This window comes from Talpa occidentalis, unplaced genomic scaffold (assembly GCF_014898055.3).
Source record: "Talpa occidentalis isolate TD23 unplaced genomic scaffold, MPIMG_talOcc4v2.1 talOcc4.15, whole genome shotgun sequence".
Classification (NCBI taxonomy): domain Eukaryota; kingdom Metazoa; phylum Chordata; class Mammalia; order Eulipotyphla; family Talpidae; genus Talpa; species Talpa occidentalis.
Window position 1 is genome coordinate 21,114,473 of NW_023601543.1, and position 22,589 is coordinate 21,137,061.

Consider the following 22,589-nt stretch of genomic DNA (forward strand, 5'->3'; position numbering starts at 1 on the left):
AGAGGTGGGGGTGGGGGTGTGAGAGGATCCACCAGAGACAGAGTGGAGAGCAGAACATGTGGATCTACTGAAATACACTGCTGAGGGGAGCAGCAGGCGAGACAGGAGAGGTCTGCTGGGCCATATGGGTCAGCAACCTGGCCGGGGATCCAACTCAGGCCATAGTGGTGATAGCGCTGAGATTTAACCCCTATACCACCAGGAAAGCCCCCCTTTCAGTACTTTTGGATATAAACCTGGAAGTGTAATTGCTAGGTCATATGGTAATTCTACTTTTAATTTTTTTGAGGACTTTAAATGCTATTTTATATAATAGCTGCACCCTGTTACATTCCCACCAATAGTGCGCAAGGGTTACAATTTCTTTACATCTCACCAATACTTGTTGTTTTCTGTTTTCTTTTTAATAGTAGCCTTACTAAGAGATATGGGGTGGTATCACTGAAGTTTTTTTTTTTAATAATAAATTTTATTTTTATATTCCCCATACAATTGCAACCCCCCCATTCTGACCCCAATCCCTCCCCTCCCGCCCCCTACCTCATCACTGAAGTTTTGATTTGCATTTCCTAATGATGACTGATGTTCAGCACCTTTTCATGTGTTTATTGAACCTTCATATATTTTCTTTGAATAAATATCTATTTAGCGCTTTGGCTTATTTTTTAATGTGATTGTTTGCTTTGTTATTGTTGAATTTTAGATGTTATCTCTATATGCTGGATATTAATCCCTTATGAGATACTTTCTTCCATTCTGTGGGTTGCTTTTTTACTCTGTTGATAGTGTTTTTCAATGCACAAATTACAAAAATTCACAAAGTCCAATTTTTAATTTTTTTTTTTAAGTTTTATTTGACTTTTTTTTTTTTAATTTTTTTTATAGAGGCATGTTTATTTATTTATTTGTTTGTTTGTTTTGTTTATACATGCACTGGGTACAGTCAGAAGCACGGGAGGGTGAGAGAATTCACCAGAGCCAGAGAAGGGAGCAGAGCAGGCAGAAGGACCGAAGCACACTGCTGAGGGGAGCAGCGGGCGGCAGGAGAGGTCTGCGAGCCATGTGGGACCCTCCTCTGGTGGCCGGGGAGCAGCCGGGGATCGAACCGGCGCTGCAGAGGCCGCGGGCAGCTTCGCAACCCAGCGCTCAACTGCTGCGCCACCGGGGAGGCCCCAATTTTTAAATATTTTCCTTAATTACCTGTGCATTTGTCAGCATAGCCAAAAAAAATTACCAAATTCAAGTCATGAAGCTTTTGTCCTATGTTTTCCTCTTTCTCATTGTTTTAGGTTTTACATTTAGGTCTTCGGTCTATTCTGAGTTGCTTTTATATTTGGTGTGAGGTAAGGATCCAATTTAATTCTTTTGCATGTGGATATCCTATTTTCCCAGACCACTTGTTGAAAAGACTGTTCTTTTCCCATTGAATGGTTTTGATACCATTGTCAAAATTCATTTAACCATATATATATGAGAGTTTATTTCTTGACTCTCTATTCTATTTTATCGATCTATATGTCTATCTTTATGCTGGTACCGTGCTGTTTTTGATTACTGTAGCTTTGAAGTTTTGAAATCAAGATTTGTGAGTCCTAAGGTTTTGTTGTTTTTATGATAATTTTGGCTATTCAGAGTCCTTTGAGATTCTACTTATTCTCTTTTACTATTGAATATAACAATAAGAAATCATTTTGTTCACTCAAGAAGATGATAGGGACATGTTTGGGGTTAGAGATAAAAAAGGTTTTCTCTGAAGGGGAAGAGGGACATATAGGTTGTTACTCTCTCTAATCTAGAAGTTCTTTTTTCTTTGAGAAATATTTATTTCTCATTAGTATTTTGATCATAAGTACAGATTTTCAAGTTTAACTTAGCAGCACACTTGATTACCAACACTTCCAAGAATTTACAATTTGAAAGTTATGGTTCTAATTAAGGTAATTTGGCTATCAATTTAATATAAGTGAAGATTTTTTAAGGCTAAAAGCAATCTGATCTCAAAGAAAAATATAAATAACCTAGAATTTAGACTTAGTAAATATAAGTTTACTTTAGTATTGCATCAAAGATGACGATCTTAATTGAAGATCAGAAAGGAGCACCACTATTTTTTTCCATGACATGTACGCCTTAGTCATTAGTATGCTTAGTATGAATAAGGCAATGAATGTGTCAAACACTAGCATACAAAACATGCAGTGAGGTGTGCTTGAGGACAAGTGTAGGTGGCAGGCACAGCAGGGATCTTTCTCCACAGGGGGTCGTTTAGTCATTTTCTCCTCCACAGAGCAGGAGGGATTTGTTATAGTCCCTAGAAGTATCACCTTTAATCACGGAATAAAGACAGGTGGAAAAATTCTTCCTAAATTCCTTCCTTATGTCAAACGGATCAGTCTAACTCTGGGAAACCATGACTCTGATGGGGGTGTCATCATCATCTGTACCAGTTCCTTTCATAGCATAACTGAATGCTTCTGCAAGGCAGACAGATTTCACAACACAAGGAGTAGTTGTTCTGAATTACTGGAAATGTCTTGGTCAATGGTTTCCTCTATTTGAAATCCTGATGTAGTCACACCCTTCTCAAATGAGACACACTTCATGTTCCAAAGATGGTGATAAACTTTTCTTCATCAACCCCTAATTTAAGTTCTCTAGCTTTAAACAAAGCCTGAGCATCTTAACCTGAGTTTCATCAACTCCAGCATCAGGGTCTCTATTAGCCTGAAGGAGAACACCAAGATCCTCCAGTAGCACCCTGAAATATCCTCCAGGCTTGAGCCATGTTCTTCTTCATAAATTTCTTTTATGGCTCTCAGTTCTTCAGCTGTCCTTGAAACAATACTTTCTGTCGGTACTTTGTCATTTGTCCCGGCTCCCTTAGGAGTTAGGCATCATAAAGCTGAGAGAGTTTCATCAGGGCCATGATTAATTTTTCAAATTTTCCGGTCAGTTCTGATTTCAGGTCATCCAGAAGATCCCTGCCAAATAGAATTTTAAAAGCCACAGCAATTTCCTGGTGCTGAGCAATAGTTTTGGACATCAAGAGAGTCAGAGTGCTCTCCTCATTGGTGCCGCTAGGTCTTGCATGGCCTTCAGAATTTCTTTCAGCCCGATCATCAAACCCGGGGAAGTCAGATACAGTGCCTTTGAGAACCTGGGCCATGGTGATGGGTGGTCAGTTGGATGGTCAGGTGGGTTGAGAGAAGGGACAGACCTCGGACCAGGCATGAACCTTCAGGGCCAGGGTAGCAGTGCAGAGTCGGGTGCTGGGATCCCCAGAGTTCTGAAAGTGGAGCCCAAGCACTACTCCTCAGGGGGTTGCAAACACTCCTGAAACAGAAAGTGTAACTGTGGCTCCAGCTGAAGAGCTTTGTATTTTCTGGGAAGAAAGTCCAAAACTACTTTATCAAATTCCCAGAATATTGTGGAACCTCTTAAATGTTAAGTACCACTGCTTTTGGCTGCTTTTTCTTCTGGTCTGGACTCCCCCTTCCGGTACCTGCTTCCATAGGAGCCTCTATCTCTGCTCTAGGCACACTTTGGGAAAAGGGAAGGAAGAGCAAGAGTGGGAAAACTTGGCTAAAACTTAGGATTCTCCATGCACACCCTTAATTTGCTCACACTTTCTCCCCCACCTTATTTCTCCCAGAGAAAACTGCTATTAGGATTGCAGAGCTGGGGCCACATAGAGCCCATACGTGGGCTGGAGATCACAGTGTGCTTCTCAGGGCTAGAACAGACAAACAGTAAGTCCTAAGAAGAAATCATGGTTTTTATTGGTGCTGCCCCAGGAAAGGTTCTGTCTTTGATCATTCAAGCTACTTATACTGCAGAGTGCTATGCCCAGATGAGCATAGATATGCTGGGAGGCACATTCCAGGGAGAAAATAAGGCCTGTTTAGGAACATCAAGGTTTCCTTCATTCTGGTTGGAGCTGCTGGCAATTCACATCAGGCTCCTACAGGTCTAGAGACCCAGGAGGGCTGGCTTCAGGCAAAGTTGTAATAGAAACAATAGTAATAAAAACACCATTGTAAATGCTTGCCTTGCCAGTGCTCCTTCCCCTAGTCCAAATTCTTGCAGGCCAACAAATCTCAATATCCTGTTCTGTGGGTGGAAAGATTTAATCAGCTCAATATATCTAACCCCAGGCAGGGGACATGGGGTCATTAAATCAGTGTTCTGTACCTGTGTGGGAGAGACTTCGGGTCAGGGAGTAATTTTTCCTGATAACCTTTATTTATTTTTTAAATTTTTTATTTTTTAAACAATATTTGCTTCCCCCACCCCCTCAGGTGTAGTCCCCATAGAATTTCCTTCCCCAAGTCACCCGTGCACCATCACCACAGTCTCCTGTGCTCCTCCCTGCCTCCCTCTGATCCCTCTTCCTCCTCCTCCCCTGCAGTCTGTCTCTGATTTGTAATTGTCTGTTTTTGCTTTGTTGTGTTTTGTACTGTTATTATTTTTTTTACACTGATGTCTTATTTGGTTCCCTTATATTCCTGCTATAAGTGAAACCATCTGATATTTTTCTTTTTCCTTCTGGCTTATTTCACTGAACATAATTCCTTCTAGCTCCATCCACATTGCTGCGAATGGCATGATTTTATCTTTTTTGATTGCTGAGTAATATTCCATGGTGTATATGTACCACATCTTCTTGATCCAGTCATCTATTTTTGGGCATTTGGGTTGTTTCCAGGTGTTACCTTTAGTAAATAGTGCTGCAATAAACATAGGGGTGCAGGTATTCTTTTTAATCAATGTTTTTGTGTCCTTTGGGTAGATCCCTAGTAGTGGAATTGCCGGGTCGTATGGTAGCTCCATTTTTAGTAGACTGAGGAACCTCCAGACAGCTTTCCATAGTGGTTGGACCAATTTGCACTGCCACCAGCAATATAGTAGAGTTCCTTTTCACCACATCCTTGCCAACATTTGTTGTTGTTTGTTTTTTTGATATGTGCCATTCTCACTGGTGTAAGGTGGTGTAGGGTAAGGTAAAAGGTATCAGGCTTTTCTGCCCTCCCGCCATTAGGATGGATGACGGAACCCTGCGGTCCTGAGTGCATGCCTGATGGCGGGCGCCTGGAGTAGGGTGTGGGCATGCGTAGGTGGGTACACCTGAGCTAAGAGACTGATCTATAAGGGTGGTGCAGCAGAGTGCAGTGTGGTGGTAGTGCGGTGTCCAGGGTGGCGGAGTGGAGTGTACGGAGGAATACAGCGGCTACAAACAAGGGCGAAGAGCATGTGGCTGCTAGAACCGTTCATAAACCTGCCCGGAATGGGTTGGTTGCTTTACAGGTGGTATCTCAATGTGGTTTTGATTTGCATTTCCCTGATGATAAGGGATGTTGATCATTTTTTCATATGCTTGTTGGCCATTTGCATTTCCTCTTTGGAGAAATGTCTTTTAAGTTCTTCTGCCCATTTCTTGACTGGATTGTTTATTTTGTTTTTGTTGAGTCGTGTGAGTTCTTTGTATATCTTTGTGATCAGTCCCTTATCAGTTGGATGGAGTGCAAAGATTTCTTCCCAATCCTGATGACCTTTAAATCAGATTTTCACTATCCCCTACTCTGTTCCCAGAGCAGTGGGTCTCAAGTAAGGGCTACATCTCATTACCCTAGGTTAAAAATAGATGCCTGAGACAAAATCAGCAAGAATATAGAAAAATTCAACAACATCATCAACCAACTAGATCTAATTCACATTTATAAAAAATACCACCCAGTTCAGCAAAATACACATTTTTTCAAGTGTACATTGGACATTACCAAGATGGACCATCTTGGGTTACAAAGCTGACCTCAATAATTTTATTTTATTTTTTTTTAAGATTTATTTTTATTGGGCCTCCCCGGTGGCACAGCGGGTTGAGCGCAGCACTGTGAAGCTGTCCGCAGCCTCTACAGCACCGGTTTGATTCCTGGCCGGCCAGGGATATTCCCATATGGCGCGGCAGACCTCTCCTGTCTTGCCCGCTGCTTCCCTCAGCAGTGTATTTCGGTCATTCTGCCTGTTCTGCTCCTTGTTCTGTCTGTGGTGAATTCTCTCACCCTCCCATGCCTCTGGCCTGTACCCCAGTGCTTGTAAATAAAAAAGATTTATTTTATTTATGCATACAAGAACTAGGGTACAGACCAGAGATGAGGGGGTGACAGGATTCACCAGAGACAAAGTGGGGAACCGAACAGGCAGACTGACTGAACTTCACTGCCAAGGAGAGCAGCAGGTGAGTCAGGAGAGGTCTGCTGTGCCATGTGGGTTGCTCCCTGGCCCACCGGGGATTGAACTCTGTGCTGCAGAAGCTGTGGATTGCTTCACAGTGCAGTGCTCAATCCCATGAGCCACCAGGGAGGCCCTCAATCATTTTAAAAGAATTGAAATCATAAAGAGCATATTCTCTGACTACAATGGAATCAAACTAGGAACCAATAACAGAAAGATAAGAGAAAAATCTCTAAATACTTTGCAACTAAACAGTACATTTCTAAGTAAACCATGGGTCAAAGAAGAAGATGCAAGGGAAGTCAGAAAATATTTTGAACTTAATGAAAATCAACATGCCAAACTTTGTGGGATGTAGATTAAAAAGTGCAGATAGGGAAACATAACATTAAATTGTAATCAATAATCTGATTTCCTACCTCAAGAAGCTATAAAAAAGATAAAAATAAATCTAAAGCAATCAGAAACAAGGAAGTTTAAAAAACAACAGAAAAAAGCAAACAAGAGCACTTTTTGGGAAAAGATTGATGAAAATCACAGATCTCTAGCAAGACTGATACAGAAAGACACTAATTGCTAATACCAGGAATAAAACAAGGGGTATCAATAAAGACACCATAGACATCAAAGGAGTAATAAGGGAATAGCACAAACAACTCTATGTATTATTCAGATGAAATGTTCCAATCAATTCAGATAAAATGTCCCAATCCCTTGAAAATCACACATTACTGAGTTAGTTCCCCAGAAGAACCATGTTTCTCACAACCAGTATGACAATGATGTCACTGTTTGGAGCTCTCAGAGCAAGACTCATGAAATAGAATATGTAATGAGGTTGTCAAACAAGGTTCAGCCACAGATGGTCTGAAATTGAAAACCTATGCAGTATTGTTTGATTGAATAGAGAGCACAGTCAGAGCTTGCAACTCATCAGAAAAAATTGCTCCATATTGACAATCATATTGGCATCTTAAATGCAAGACTTACTGCTGATGCCAGACTGTTATGTAATCCCATGCTTCAGAAGAGAAGTGTTCGGATTCCAGATTTGTACTTGATAGACTTCTTCCTGTGTCTCATCTTTTATTTCTGATTGGAAGCAAGACCCAGATACCAACGTGACAATGTGACCAGAGATCACATGGTGTGGAACTGCTTGTTGCTGGTTATGATATGGGCCCTCACACATTCCAGAACTATCTACCTGCTATTTTTATTACAGGGCAACTCTGGGGGAAGTAGGGATGATCCAGGTTGTGAGTCCTCATTTACATGTTTAAGAAATTTGGAGAAGACCCAAACTCAGACACACAGAGATTTTTAAAAATGGAGTGAGAAGGAGAACACACAGAGATTGACTAATATCCTACTGGTAACACCATCCGAGTGGAGATGCAAGTTGAAGCCAGAAAAGCAAGAGCATGAGACCATGCATGTGTTCAGTTTTAAACCCAGCGTGCCCACTTAACTTTGCCCATAGATCCCAGCAGCCCCCAATTCAGGAAGTTAGGTTCATGGAATGTTGGGAGTTGTATTCCAGTACCCAAGAACTCATGGGTGGGCAGATGGGGCTGGAATCTACTCAGGACATCATTCACTTGCTTGGAATTTGCTTCTCATTGTTCTCTGACATTTTGATTGCCGATCTTGGTCCAGTAGAGTCCACTCTCAATCAATTTTTATTTATTTGGAGAAACATACAGCTGAGTTCATAGAGTGCCATTTGAATCCACTGGTTAAACATGGTCTGTGTGCTTTACAAGAGATTATTCCTGCATAACAGCACCTAACTACAAAGAATGTGTCCATTGGAATTATTGGCAAAGACTTGGAATTTACAATTTGTGATGATGATGACGATGTGTCTCCATTCCTAGAGTGTCTTGAAGAAAGAACACAGAGAAAGGCACAGCCTGCTCAACCTGTTGATGAACTTGCAGAAAAGACTGATGAACCAATGGAATATTAAGGGATAAATCAGTAGATATGTGCATTATCAAATATGTACTCTTGCATTCTTACATATTTGATAATGCACGTATCTACTGACAGCACTCTATACTTTGAACCAAAAGATGCAGAGTAGTGAAATGTTTACTCTAGGAGTTAACCCAGATAAGAATTTTTTCAAAGCATCCTCCCTGAAACCATATAATGGGGTGCATTTTTCTTTAAAAAGGTCTATATAATAATTTTCTAGAAAGTATAGGTACTCATGTTTTTATATGAAGAACATAGTATCTTTGTGGCTTTAAAGACAAGATTCAATAACCTGAATAATTCTATAGTTATTTAAAGAAATTGAATTAGTAATTTAAAACATTAAACAAAGAAAATCCAGGCCCAGATAGCTTCAGTGGAGAATTCTACCACATTTAAAGAAGAAAGAACACCAGTTCTACCAAATTTCTTTTGGAAAATAGAAGAACACTTCTCAACGCATTTTATAAAGCCAGCATCAGCTTGATACCAAACCCAGACAAAAGTGATCCAAAAATCAATCAAGCTACTGACTGTGAAAATTAATATAGCTTATTTAAGTGAGGTCAGGAGTCAGTCAGCACACAGTATAGAATCCAGCCAGAAGAGACATGCCTTGCATCCCTGACAGGGAGAGATGCCACTTTGCTGCCTGAATGAAAGGAAACAACAGCTCAGCCAAGGAGAGAATGCCATAAGCCGGCCAATGAGGAAGCCACTACCCTTTGAATGTCCAGTTTCCACAAATGGACTTTTGCATTACAATACCACCTCTAAAATCTATATAAAAATGTTTCTTCTTTTGTTCTAGGAAAAGTGTGGTTGTATTTTGCCATGAGATAGTACCTTACAAATTGTTGTTCCTGTATAAATCCATTTTGCTGATGAAATAACTGAGTACTTGTTTGTTTGAGGTCAACAAGACCAATATCCCTTATGCATATAGACTCCTGAATGTCCGTTGTGCATACAGAGTCAACATTATATCAGCAAGTAAGATTCAGAAACATACAAACAGATTAATACACAACAATCTAGTGGAGTAATCCAATAAAGTCATGTAAGGTGGATTCTATATTTGAAAGCCAATCAGTGTAATCCACCATATTAATGGTCCAAAGAAGAACATGTAGATGTCTTTCTCAGGTCCAGGTCAGGTGAATCAGCATCATGAGGAGCAGCAGCAGGAAATCTGCATTTTAGCAAGGCCCCTAGCTGCTTCTGGGGGTGTTTCAAGACCCAAAAACCCTCAGGATAAAGAATACTCTTCTTGGTTTGGAATATAAGGTCTTTCATGAGCTGACCCCTGTTGACTACTCTGCCCTCCTCTTTTATCCTTCCCCTCCTGAAGGTGGGGAAATACTCAATAGCTTGGAGTTACCATGCACAGACCATGCTACTCCATCTATCTGTTCTGGAACCTCCCTGGCTTTACTTTAGCCCAACTTAGCAAAGCCTCGCCCAGTCCAACCCAACCTTTGCCTTGTTAATTCTCTTTTAAAAAAATAACTTAGCTTAAAAGTCACCTTTTCTAGGGTCCCTTCCCTGAACTCCCAGGCTACACCAAGCACCTTTCTTGGGGATCCCTCAATCTTGCTTGGCTTTCTTCTCTTAGACACATGATCGAATTGTTTCCAGGTTGCCTATTACTTGGCCGCCTGAGCTCTCTCTCCAACCAGGGCCAACATAGTACTGAGACTTACACAATTGGGAGTCAAGAGTTAAGCAATGGGTACCTCTGGAAACCAAAGGCCAAGGGGCCAATGATAGACACTTACCTAGAAACTCTCCTCCATTGAAAATAGGCTGATTAGAGTTTTTTTCTGACCCTCATCCCTCTTGCTCTGCTGTGGTTTGTGCAGGCCTTTCTCCGGTGTGGAGGCATAAGCCGGCCTAGGGTCAAGACTCCAGACGTTTCTCCGCTATCTATATTAAGTGAGTGGGGAAGGGAGACAAAAGAGATTAGAAGTGCAAGTCATTTGGCAAAATTGTGTGCTTAGAATAGGTATCTCCACTGGATGATTTTGCCCCCCAGAGTCATTTGCCAAAGTCTGGAGTCAGTTTTGATTGCTACTTGAGTGTATGGAGCACACGTGTGCTACTGCCATCTAGTGGGTGGAGAGCAGAGGTGCAGCTACACATCCTATAAAGCACAGGACTGACTCCTTTCCACCTCCCAATCATGTCAGCAGTGGGAGGCTGAGAAACGCTGGGTTAGAGAGGAGGGAGAGATGGGGGTCAGAACTGCCCTGAAGGGTGAAGAGAGATATCAAATTCCATATTTCCCAAAATGGCTTGAACAACTGCATTGACTCAGGAGCCTGTACACCTTGAATCAGCTGGAGAAGCCCAGAGGTAGATGATGGGTAGGTGGTGCTACTGTTGTGGAATAAGTAGTGGTAAAGACCCCTATGATAGCAAGAAGTTTGATTCAGACACACTGTTTAAAAATATCTGCAAGTAAAACAGTAACCTCAACTAATGCCTAACAGGATTAACTAAGTAGAGCTTTCCTTGACCTTTGGTAATGACTGGAAAAGCTAAAGTAATTAGAACATAATTAACATACAAATGATGCTTCTTCTACACAAGTTGAACTGTCCCTAGTCATTTTTAGTCAGATGATTAATTTTCATAGCTTACTCTTTTTTTTTTAATCGCTGAGGCAAAGAAAATTTTAGCTGCAAGTATTTGTGCATTATGGTTATTTCAATTAATGAGATCTCACTGTTCTCTAGAGGCCCCGTTTTAATGTTAAGAGAAGACTTTAAAACGAATACCAAATCACATAGGAAAAAATATGTGAGATGCATTTATATCTACATTTACAGTTTTATATTTCTCACACATAGACATTCAATACTCTTCAGTGCAAGGAATGCACACTACGGAGAGTCATGTCTGTCTCAAGAAGGTATTAGAAAGTACTTATAGGATTTGGCACAGGGGACTGTGGTGATGGTGCACAGGTGCACTGGTGAAGGAAATTCTATGGGGACTACACATGAGGGAGTGGGGAGGCAAACATTGTTTAAAAATGAACAATGATATAAAAAATATATAAATAAAAAGAAAATTTAAAAAAAGTACTTATAGGATTTGGGTTTCTGTTGTGATTTGGGGTGGTTAAAGGAAGCTGGGATTTGCCCCCTTCCATGAGGAATATATCAGGAAGCAGAGCCAATTCTATGTTTGCGTATTTCAATAAATTTTATCTAGAAGGAGGGCAAACTGAAGAGAAGTTAACGCTACCATTGGTAAAGAAAAAGCAGCTACACCTACTAACCAGGAGAGGGAGATATCTGGTCATTTCTATGGCTTGAACAATGTTGGTATTTTGTCTGGGTTCACACATGATTAAGGAGAGGATTCGTTTTGCCTTGGCCCATCATCGTCACAGTGTGTCCTTGTCTGATGTTATTTTCTGAATTATTTATGTTCAAAAGTAGAATACCAAGACCTTGCTATGAGTACAAACCCAGCTGCTAGCCACACCAAGGCCTTCCTGATAGTACCAAACCAGCTCCTGGATAGCAGGGCATAGTTCTCTTTCTGGTTATTATAAGATGTTAGATTGTATGATTGTTGTACTATACTTTACATATACACATACAGATCTATATCTGTATCTATCTATTCTGTACTGTAAGTTCCCAGAGTTGACTTTTCTTGTTTATAATAGAAGTTCCTGATTCAAGCTTGATGCCAAGGCATCCATGTCAATATCCAATTGATAACCTTTGATATCCAATATCAAAGGGGCATCCACTTCAGAGAGGGGTTTATTCAAACACACTGCCAGTCACAGGACCAGACAAGAGCCCGCCCTCCCCCCTCCCCCAGGAGGCTTTTTTTTTTTTTAACAGATTTTGGTTGATTTAGAAACTGGTCAGTTGAGGATAACTTACGTCTTTCAGTTTTCCTTTTGTCTCTCTTGCTGTACTTTAAATTCTCACTGTTATGATTTGCATTTACCATTAAACAGTAAGTCTGCAAAACCCTAGACGCCCCTCTGTCCCTCCAAAATCAGATCCCCAGGTCCTTTCTCCCTCTCTCTTTACCCATCACCTCATTGTAGACCAGGTATGTTTTATTATAAAAGTTGGAAATTACACAGCACATCTGGGCTGGGCTACTTATAGGAGGAATACAGGGGAACCAAATAAGGCATGAGGGAAAAAATAATAACCCTAAAAAACATAACAAAACAAAAATAAACAGGCAAAACTATAAATTGGAGACATTCCGCAGGGGAGGGGCAAGAGGAGGGATCAAAAGGAGGGCGGGGAGCGCACAGGGGACTGTGGTGAAGGTGCACGGTGAATTGGTGGTGGGACTTCTATGGGACTACACCTGAGGAAAAAAAGCAAACATTGTAAAAAAAAATGAAAAAGATGTAAAAAATATATACATTCATTAATTTTAAAAAGTTCCAGAAAACAAAACAAAGACCCCTAAGGGCCAGTCCAGTTGCAATATTGTTTTCAAAAGGGAAAGGCCTATGGAAAACTCACATGGGCATTTCAAGCTTTAACTTTATTGCCATTATTACTGTTATTACCCGCAGACTGAGACTGGCACAGACACATCCACACACCCAGAGCCCACGGTCAATTGCTACTAGTATTCTCCCTTCCAGTCATTTCCTCAGAGCACAAGCTTTTGTTTGTTGTTTGCATAAAGATGTTAACCCTGTTATTTGGTTACTTTAGCAGACAATGATTTTTCCCCTTTGAGACACACAAAATGAATATATTTCACTAGCATCCCACTACCATTCCTCAACCCTGCCCTCACCCCAGGATGGTCTTACTTACTTCCGACCTGCCCGCCTCCATCTCCACATTCATCACAAGTTTCTAAACTAGGGCCTCCCCAGTGGCGCAGTGGTTGAGCACTGGGTTGTGAAGCTGCCCGCAGCCTCTGCAGCGCCGGTTTGATCCCCGGCTGCTCCCGGCCGCAGGGTGAGGGTCCCACATGGCGCGCAGACCTCTCCTGCCGCCCGCTGCTCCCCTCAGCAGTGTACTTCGGTCCTTCTGCCTGCTCTGCTCTCCGTTCTGGCTCTGGTGAATTCTCTCACCCTCCCGCGCTTCTGACTGTACCCAGTGCTTGTATAAATAAATAAATAAATCTTAAAAAAAAGTTTCTAAACTAATTGAGAGTCACTTGGAACACACTGTGAGAACACGATAACATGTCACCTCTCCTGAGGGCATTACAGAATGCACTGCCTTGAAGGGGGAATAGCATGGAGCACAGTGAATGGGTGCCAGTTTCTCACCCCCACTTACATGCAGCTCCCTCGGATTACAACCCCCAACATGCCATGAACCACACTTCCTGAATAGGGGGTGGCCAGGAAGGAGCAGGTAGATATATAAATTGAGGTTGAGTGAAGGAGTAGGAGAGACACATGGAGGCGACAGACATGGCAGGAGGCTGCTCCTAGTCCTTGGAGGGGACAACAGCAGCTGTTATCTTGACCTTGTGGTGGATTGTTTGGTACCTATTTTGAATTTCAGATCTCTCTTCTTTGTCAGCTCTCTGGGACCTGTGTACCCCCATTCTTGTGATTCCCTACCAGACAGTGTTTTAGACTTGTGGCAAGCTTTTGTGTCTCTTCCACCCCACTTTGGTCTGAGCCTGTTTGGCTGGGCATTTGCCCACGAGGGAATGGGTGATTTTTTGACATTTTATTGAGAATTTGTTATTTGAAATCCTTCTTTCTCTCTCTGTGAACTAAATAAAGATTTTTCACATTAAGAATATGCTTTCCTTGTCCTTGTGTGTACAGCTGTCTGGACCCTTTCAGAACATGCCCCTTAGGATTTGGGTCACCTATTGGTTTCTCCCAGTTACAATGGGGGATTCATTTTGGTGGCTATAGAGACTTAGCTGGCCCCTTTTCGACACAGGAGAAAAGAGGCCCTAAGCCAAAGGAAGGGTGGAAACTCAGGGTTAGCACATGAGGGGAGGGGTAGGCACCAGAAGTTCTACACTCATATTTTAGACCTCCTGGGTTGCTAGGTGAGAGCTGGAGGACGCCTAACTTGATGGAGCAGGAGGTTTGGAATCAAACATGTGACCACTTTGGGTTCCCAATCAATCCCTGGCCCTCTATCTGATCTACACTCTTACAGTCCATCCCCAGGGAAATGGAAGCCTAACAGCATGGGTGAACACGTCCTAGTTGACTCCTGAGGAAGGCAGGGGTGTCTGGAGAAGAGTTCTTTGTATTCTTCCTTAGGAAAACCTTCCCTGACCCCTGTGTCAGGGATGAGATCCTCCCTAGGATAGTCTCCTCCAATGTGACCAGGCTAGACCTGAGTTCTTAGTAGAGCTATACCAAGCTTCTTGACCTCTCTGAAGTTGTTTCTACATTTTTTTTTTGGCATAGAAGTACTGGGGTGTAGGCTAGAGGTGCAGGGGGTGAGAAGATTCACCAGAGACAGAGTGGGGAGCAGAACAGGCAGATCTACTAAAATACACTGCTGAGGGGAGCAGCAGGCAAGACAGGAGAGGTCTGCTGCACCATGTGGGTTAGCTCCCTGGCCAGGGATCCCACTCAGGATGTTATTCGTGATAGCACTGAGATTTAACCCCTAGATCACCAGGGAGGCCCTGTTTTTACACCTTTAAAGAAGTACCAAAAATGATAACTCCTTTGTAAAATTTGTGAAAATTAGAGTCAATGTAAGTCTTGGCACAAAGTAGGTACTTAAAGCATGGTACCTCTTATCACCAGCATCAGAGCCCTTGCTCTGCTCTGCTGAGCTGAGCTCTCAGCAATGGATGAGATGAGTCAGGAATGTGCCCTGATCAAGATTGTCCACAAAGGCCCTGCTGGCAAGCTTACAACAGGCCTTGCCTGTTGACCTCAAATAAAAGTAACCAATTATCCTAATAACAAATAAGTTTTATTCAGAAAAACCATGGAAGAGAGGGGAGACTGGAGAGTGAGTTCATAACAAGACCCACATGTAATTCCCTAAAGCCAAGGCTAACAACGCCCTGTGTAAGCTCTGGTGATCTCCTTCTTGGTTCAGAAGGAAGGGGAAACAGCGTCACTTCCTGCGGGAGATGCAATCCTTTGGGTCATGTAATTTGCTGATTTGTGTGTGCGTGGGGACCCTTTCTAGCCTCTTCACCTCATTAAAAAAAAAAGGTTTCCATATATTAATGTTCACATATCCATGTCCTCTTTTCTCTTCTTCCCTCAGCTGAGTGCTGTCAGAGTCCCCCCCCCCCCTTTCACAATCCACCCCTGGGGAAGGTTACTGATTTTTTAGGCAACTGGGAGTCTGGCCTTAAGCGGAAGGCCTGAAACTCTTCAGGAGGAAATCCCAAGCATCCACTAGTGGATGACAGAGAACCGGATGAGGAAGATTCAGCTCATTGCCCCTGAAATCCCAGCCCACTCTATTCGAAAGCTCTGTTTTCAGTAGCTTACTGCCTGTCTGTGTCTGTGCAGATGTCTCTCTTTCCTTTGTTCCAAACTTGCCATGTGCTGGGAAAAAAAAAAGAAAAGTGAGTTTTAGTCAGGGGGGATTATGAAAGAGGTAACGCCCCTGGTGGGACACAGGCGTTCCCACCGAGAGACCCCTTGAGGGAGCTCCCAGGGCTAAGATTTCGTTGGTTTTTACTTCTCAGACGTTTAGTTAGAGTGGATGATCTGTAAACAAACTCATACATTCAGGCTCATCTTTCAAAGAACTCTAAGGGTACTCCTGTAACCCCAACTTCCGATTTGCCTAAGTTGAAATTTTAGTTTAAAAAAAAAGGCTTAGTCAATTTCCTTATCCTTTCTCCCCCATCCATTCTCCTCTGTTTAACACAGCATAACTGTCCCAGACTCAGACTGTCTCAAGACACAGGCCCTTTTATTTCCCTGCCCACAAAGCTGAGTTAGAGGCTCCCGGAAAACAGGGGCAACATCTGGTTTCAATAGTTTGAGCTACATTTCAAGGAATGCTTTCCACACGCCAGGCCCTGTGTTTTGTTTCTTTTTCAAACTTTTTAACATTTTGAAGTGAGCATATATTCACAGGAAGTCATGAACAGAGCACCAAGAGTTCCTGTGTAGCCTTCATTCAGTTAGGCCCAATGGTTATATCGTATGTTGCTAGAATGGAATCCGGAAACAGGAAGTGCTGCTGTGCAGTGTGTGCATGTAGTTCTACCTCATTTTATCACATGTATCATCACCCCCACAATCCAGATACAGAACAATTCCATCATGACAAAATTCTCCCTCCAGTTATTCCTCTATAGTCATATCCACCTGCTCCCTGCTTCCTCAACCCCCTTCCTTAATCCCTGGAAATTACTAATCTGTTCTCCTTCTTGATAATTTTGTCACTTCGGGAATGTTATGTAAATCAAGACAGGGAGTCAACATAAATACCCATCAATGGATGACTGGATAAAGGAATATTCCTTTATCTATAATATATATATGTGTGTGTGTATATATATATATATTATATTATATATATATTCCTGGATAAAGGAATATATATACAACATAATACTACTCAATTATTTAACAAAAAAATGAAAGCATGCTTTTTGCGACACATGGATGCAAATTGAGGTGATAATCCTAAAGGGAGTAAGTCAGGAAGTAAAAGATAATTACAAGATTGTCTCACTTTTTTGTGGAATATAAGTAACCAAGCAAGGGCCTCCCTGGTGGCACAGGGGTTAAAGTCTCAGCACTATGAAGTTATCTGCAGCCTCTGCAGCATGCGTTCAATCGTTCAATCCTCGGCCAGGGAGCTGACCCACGTGGTGCAGCAGACCTCTCCTGACTGGCCCACTGCTCCCCCCAGCAGTGTATTTCAGTCAGTCTGTCTGTTCTGCTCCCCACTCTGTCTCTGGTGAATCCTCTCACCCCCCACATCTCTGGCCTACACTCCAGTTCTTCTATGCATAAATAAATAAATAAATAAATCTTAAATAAAATAAATAGCCAAACAAAACAAATTGACAAAACATAACAAAAAGCACTCACTCTTAGATTCTGAAAAATATGGTGGTTATGGGAGGAGAAAGAGGAGGTGCTAGAGGGGGTTATGTGGTAGGGTGCTGGCCCTGGAGCTTGGGGGATGATGAGTGAAGGATGTGCAGAGGTTGAGGTTTGAAGTTGTAGCCCCAGGATATGTAATTATGTAAATGATTAGCAAATAAACAATTTTTGATTAATAAATATATTGATTAAAATGGTATTTTTTTTAAATTTAAGGACTATAGCATAGTGGTTAAAAACTCGTGGTATAGAATTGAATCTGATCAAGTTTCTACTTACTAGCTGTGGAAACTTTAGAAATAATATTTAAGTTCTACAAGCCTCAGTTAACATATATGTAAATTCATGGTAAAATGAAAAATTTCATAAGGTTGTGAGAAGTAGGAGATATTTTGTGAAGTATCTGGAATACAGTAAGACAGGGATAATAAAGATACTAATAGCAAAAAATGTTATATACATGGAATCATATAGTATATGACCTGTAGAGGTCAGTTTTAAAGTCATTGAATGTATCAATAGTTTGATTTTTTTTAAAAAAGATTATTTATGCATACAAGAGCTGGGGGTACAGGCCAGAGATTTGGGGGGGTGAGAGGATTCACCAGAGACAGAGTGGGGAGCAGAACAGGCAGACTGACTGAAGTACACTGCTGAGGGGAGCAGTGGGAGAGACAGGAGAGGTCTGCTGCACCATGTGGGTTTCTCCCTGGCTGGCCAGGGATCGAACTCGTGCTGCAGAGGCTGCAGATTGCTTCATAGTGCGGTGCTTAACCCCTTGCACCACCAGGGAGGCCCCTAATTTTTTTTTTTACTTATGAACAGAGTTTTTGGTTTCATGTCTAAGAACTCTTTACCAATCCCTCGCTTCTGAAGGTTTTTTCCTTTGTTTTCATCCAGTTTAGAGAAAAGGAACGAATCCTCCCTTCTCTGAAACTCCGTCGCCAATACCCCCACAATGTCCTGTTTTTTAAAATTAATTAATTAATTTTTTCTTGCATCATTACAATCCCCAGAGTTCTCCCACCACCATAGCGCCCATGAACCATCACCATATTCCCTTGTGTTCACCCCTCCCCTGGTTCATGCTCCCTTCCGCCCCTCCTTTGCTGTCTGCCTCAGTTCTATGGTTAGCTTGCTAGTTTTGACTTTTTCTTGACTTTTTGTTTGGTTTCTCTATATCCCCACAATGTCCTGTTGATTCCACTTCCAAAATGCACCTGCACGCTGTGCACTGCTCTCCATCTTCACCAAACCACACTAGTCGAAACTTCTGGCATCATCTCTCACCTGCTGGACTATGACAGCTTTTCAACTGTCTCCCCATTTGCAGTCTTGGTTGTCCCCCAAATCCCATGCAAAGCTGATTCTGTCTTCTGCAGAAGCCCTTCAGTGGTCCCCAAAGTACTTAGGTTGCAACCCAAATCCTTATGGCTGTGAGGTGCTGCCTGTCTGATCCCTTCTTGCCTGTTCCCAGAATTCATATTGAGCCTCTCTCTTCCTCTACCGCTCGACTCCATGGCCTGGCCTTTGTTCTGTTCTTGGAAAGTACTACATCTTCTGGTCTCTGAGTTTGCGCTTGCCGTATCTCCTGTGTGAAATCACTTGCTCCTCTCCCAGTGAAAATGTCACCTTGACCCGTTGATTAGCTGAGGTTGGGACATAGGCTGTAGACTGAAAGTTTCAAGGAACAGCTGATAAGCACCCTAAAGGCCACATGCCTGATTCACACATCCAAGCTGACTGTACCCCTTGCTTTAGACAATAAATATTCTGTTGCCTAATTTCTCAGAGCTCAGACTTTGGAGAGAGGATCTCGGCTGGGCCCACCGGTGTAAAGCCTGCTAGAGTAAATAAAGAGCTTCCCTCCTGCTCTCTGAGTGCCGCCTGGTTCCCTGATGGAATCCTGCAGTAACTCCATCTCCTGAGCAGCCAAATCCTGCTCATCCATCAGGCTTCAGGTTTAAATGTCACCTCCTCAGGACAGCCTTCCCTCACCCCCTCCGTTGAAGGAGGACTTTCCTATTACAATCTCTTCCAAAGCAGATAGCGCAGTTGTAATTATTCATGAAGTTAATTAATCTCAGATGCTTCCATTGATTATATTGTAAGTTCCCCAGAAAGCCGTGGCTATCTAGGTCTCTCTGGAATCTCCAGCTCCCAGACAAGTGTCAGCTCTTGTTGCTGTTCAGTAGATTTTTCTGGAGTAAACTTATGAATAAAGGAAAGTAAAACCTACTGGTTAGAAGTTACTGTGACTTTAAGAGACAGGGAGGCACTTGGGGGGGGGGGAGCTGGAGTTACCCAATGACACACTGACTGAGCAGCTGCTCGCTCCAGAGGCCTCACTGAAACCTCACTCTCCTCTCTTCCCCCTTCAGAACTTCCTTTACTGGTGAGAGGCCCTGTGAAGGGAGAAGGTTTTTAGGAGGTGCTAGGGACCCATTTTTGAATCTTAAATGTCTGCAAAATATTGGCAGTTTCTTCAGGACACTTGGATTTCCGGCTTGGCAGCACTAGCTGGAAAGCATCTGTGAGTCTTTAAGCAGCCGGGTGCGACTTCATGGTGATGAGAGACCTCTTAACTCTCCATGCAGAGGGCCCCCCTTAACCCTTTCTCCTGCATTAGGCCATAAGCTCCAGAAGGACAGAAAACCTGCCACCAGTGTTATCTTCACTGCCCAACACGTAGTAGTCACTTCATAAATATTCTGAAAGGAAGGGTTCATGAGTGAATGAATGAATGAACAAATGAATGGTTCAGCGATTGCCAAAGGTCCCTTGGTTGCCTGGAAGCCAAAACTGACCAGCCTGAGCATATGTTTGTGTCCCCGTGTCTTCCCTGGAGCTCTGTGCCCTCATCCTAGACTGAGAGCAATAGGATGGCAGGCGCCGTGGCCTTGGGATACACGATGGGGCCAGACACACAGGCGGTGCCAGCAAGGGCTTGTCGAATGACTTGCTCCAGCGTCCTCAGTGCACCTCTCCCCCCACCCCCTCTTCCATTCAAAACTTCCTGGCCTCAGAGTCTCTCTCTGCCTTCCAAGTTGGCAGCATGAAAAGTGATGAAGTAATCCAAACGAATGGCTTCCGGGACTCATTCTCCCAAGCAGCATGTGTTTCACATTTCGGTCTTATCTCAGAGACCTGGCTGGAGTGGCTGTGAAGAGATGGGGCCCTTGGGGAAAGCATCCAGACCCTGGTGGGGAAGTTGCTGCCTCTACCTCAGCCTTCCTGCCAGGGAGGCCATGACTTGGTCTCTTCTCCTCAGTCTCTGAGTGAGCCTCTGAGGACATTCTGGGCTTCTGGGTCAGGTAAAGAAGAAAACTTCCCACCCCGCCCCACCTCCAGCCTTTGACACTGAGGAGGAGCTGGAAGAGGTGCCTGGGAAGACAGTGGAGAGTCACCTGGGACTCAGGAGAGACCCAAACCCCAAACTGTTTTCTCTGCCTTTAAATTGATCACTGAAAGGGAAGCCCTGTCTCTGGCAGCAGCCCCCCACCCCCCACCGGAGACTGCCGGGCCTGCTGTGGTAGCACAGCAGCTAGGAAGTTTTGTGGGAAAGGTAAGGTGAGTCGTACTCCAGGTTGGGGCAGGGAAGAGCTGCATTGCCTTTGTTTTGGCTTTTCTATTTGTTTTGTTTGTTTGTTTTTGTTTTTTTAAGATTTATTTATTTATACAAGCACTGGGTACAGTCAGAAACGTGGGAGGGCGAGAGAATTCACCCAGCCAGAGCGGGGAGCAGAGCAGGCAGACTGTCTAAATACACTGCTGAGGGGAGCAGCGGGCGCAGCAGGAGAGGTCTGTTGCACCATGTGGGACCCTTGCTGGCGGCTGGGGATCGAACCGGCACTGCAGAGGCTGCAGGCAGTTTCTCAGCCCAGCGCTCAACCGCTATGCCACCAGGGGAGGCCCTTGGCTTTTCCATTTGGACAGCATCCATGCTGTGGGAAATATCTGGCCCATGAGTCTGGCCCCGCTGTGCTACTGACTCATTTGCTTCAGTCCCCTAAACTGGCACCTGGCCTGTTGCACAGGCGCTGGCTCAGGAGAGGGTACATGATGTCTCTGAGCACAGGATGGCCAGGGCACGAAGCTGTCTACATGGGATGTTGCCACAGGCTCTTCAGTCTCCCTGAGCAAAGGCTTTTGTCCTGCTAGGGGCTGAACCTTCTCTTGCGGACATTAGAGCCAACCCCTCGCTTTAAGTATTCTGCCATTATCATCATTAACTAAGCACCTCCTAAGCTCCTCCGAGGCTAAGTCATGGGGACACAAGAAGGTCTAGGGTCTTCTAGGACCTTCTAGGATACAAGGGGTCTAGAACCTCTTTAGGAAACAAGAAAGAGAGGGACGGAGACCTTTTTGTATATGGCCTTACACTTTACCACATATTTTCAATTCATTTAATCTTCAAAAGATTTTTACAGGTGATAAAATGGAACCTCAGAGACACTAAATAATGTGTCCAAAGTCACAAAGCATATTAAGACCAGGCTTCAAGGTATCCTAATTGTAAATTCAAGGCAGCTTCTTCTGTATCTCCAGGAAGCCACTATTGAGATGCTAAGCAGAGGAAAGGGATAAAATCAGTGCCTATAGTACCCACTGATACCTCAGCATAGATTTTACTATCCCAGGGCCCAAAAGAAGGAGATACCAGAGCAACAGAAAGGTCTTTTATTTTTTAATGAAATGTTTTCTTTTGAGCTAGGTTCACGTAAGACAATACAGAGAAAACCCATGTGCCTTTACTCAGTTTCTCCTAATGGTAACATGTGACAAAACCAGTATAATATTGCAACCAGGGCATTGACATGAATACAACCAAGATGCAGAACATTTTCACCACAGCAAGGTCCCCCCCCCCATGTCGACTTTTTATAGCCGCATCTACTTCCCTCCCACAGGAAGGTTTTGTTTGGTGAAGAAGGCAAGACGGCGAGGAAGAAATCAGGAAGGTAGATTTACAATCTTGCTTAGGGTAGTGTGGTGGCCTCTCTCTGGGCTTGATGCCACTGGTCCTAGTTGCTTGAGGTAAAAGGTGTGAGAGGCATGTAGTAAAAGGGCATGATACAGGAATGCCAGCCCGTTTGGATTCCCTTGGCCAATAAAATGCCAGCCCGTTTGGATTCCCTTTCCATCTCCCTTGAGGAGATGGAAAGTAGTTTAATTTGTCCACAAACTGAGGAGGGCAGCAGACTCGTGTCTGAAAGCCCAGCATCCTGCTCTTTGGCAGAGGGCAGGGGTATTTATCCAGAGTTACAAGGGAGTAGAAGGTGGGTGGGTAAAGATCAGCACGTCCATCCTTGGACACAAGGGTCTGGCGATAATGGTTAACTCCAGT

General features: G+C 43.3%; 2 pseudogenes; one reads left to right on the forward strand and one right to left on the reverse strand.

The window, feature by feature from the left end:
• Nucleotides 1-2,265: 2,265 nt before the first annotated feature.
• Nucleotides 2,266-3,166, reverse strand: LOC119246555 (annexin A5-like; annotated as a pseudogene).
• A 3,400-nt stretch (nucleotides 3,167-6,566) lies between these two features.
• On the forward strand, nucleotides 6,567-15,353 carry LOC119245532 (proteasome subunit alpha type-1-like; annotated as a pseudogene).
• Nucleotides 15,354-22,589: the final 7,236 nt, after the last annotated feature.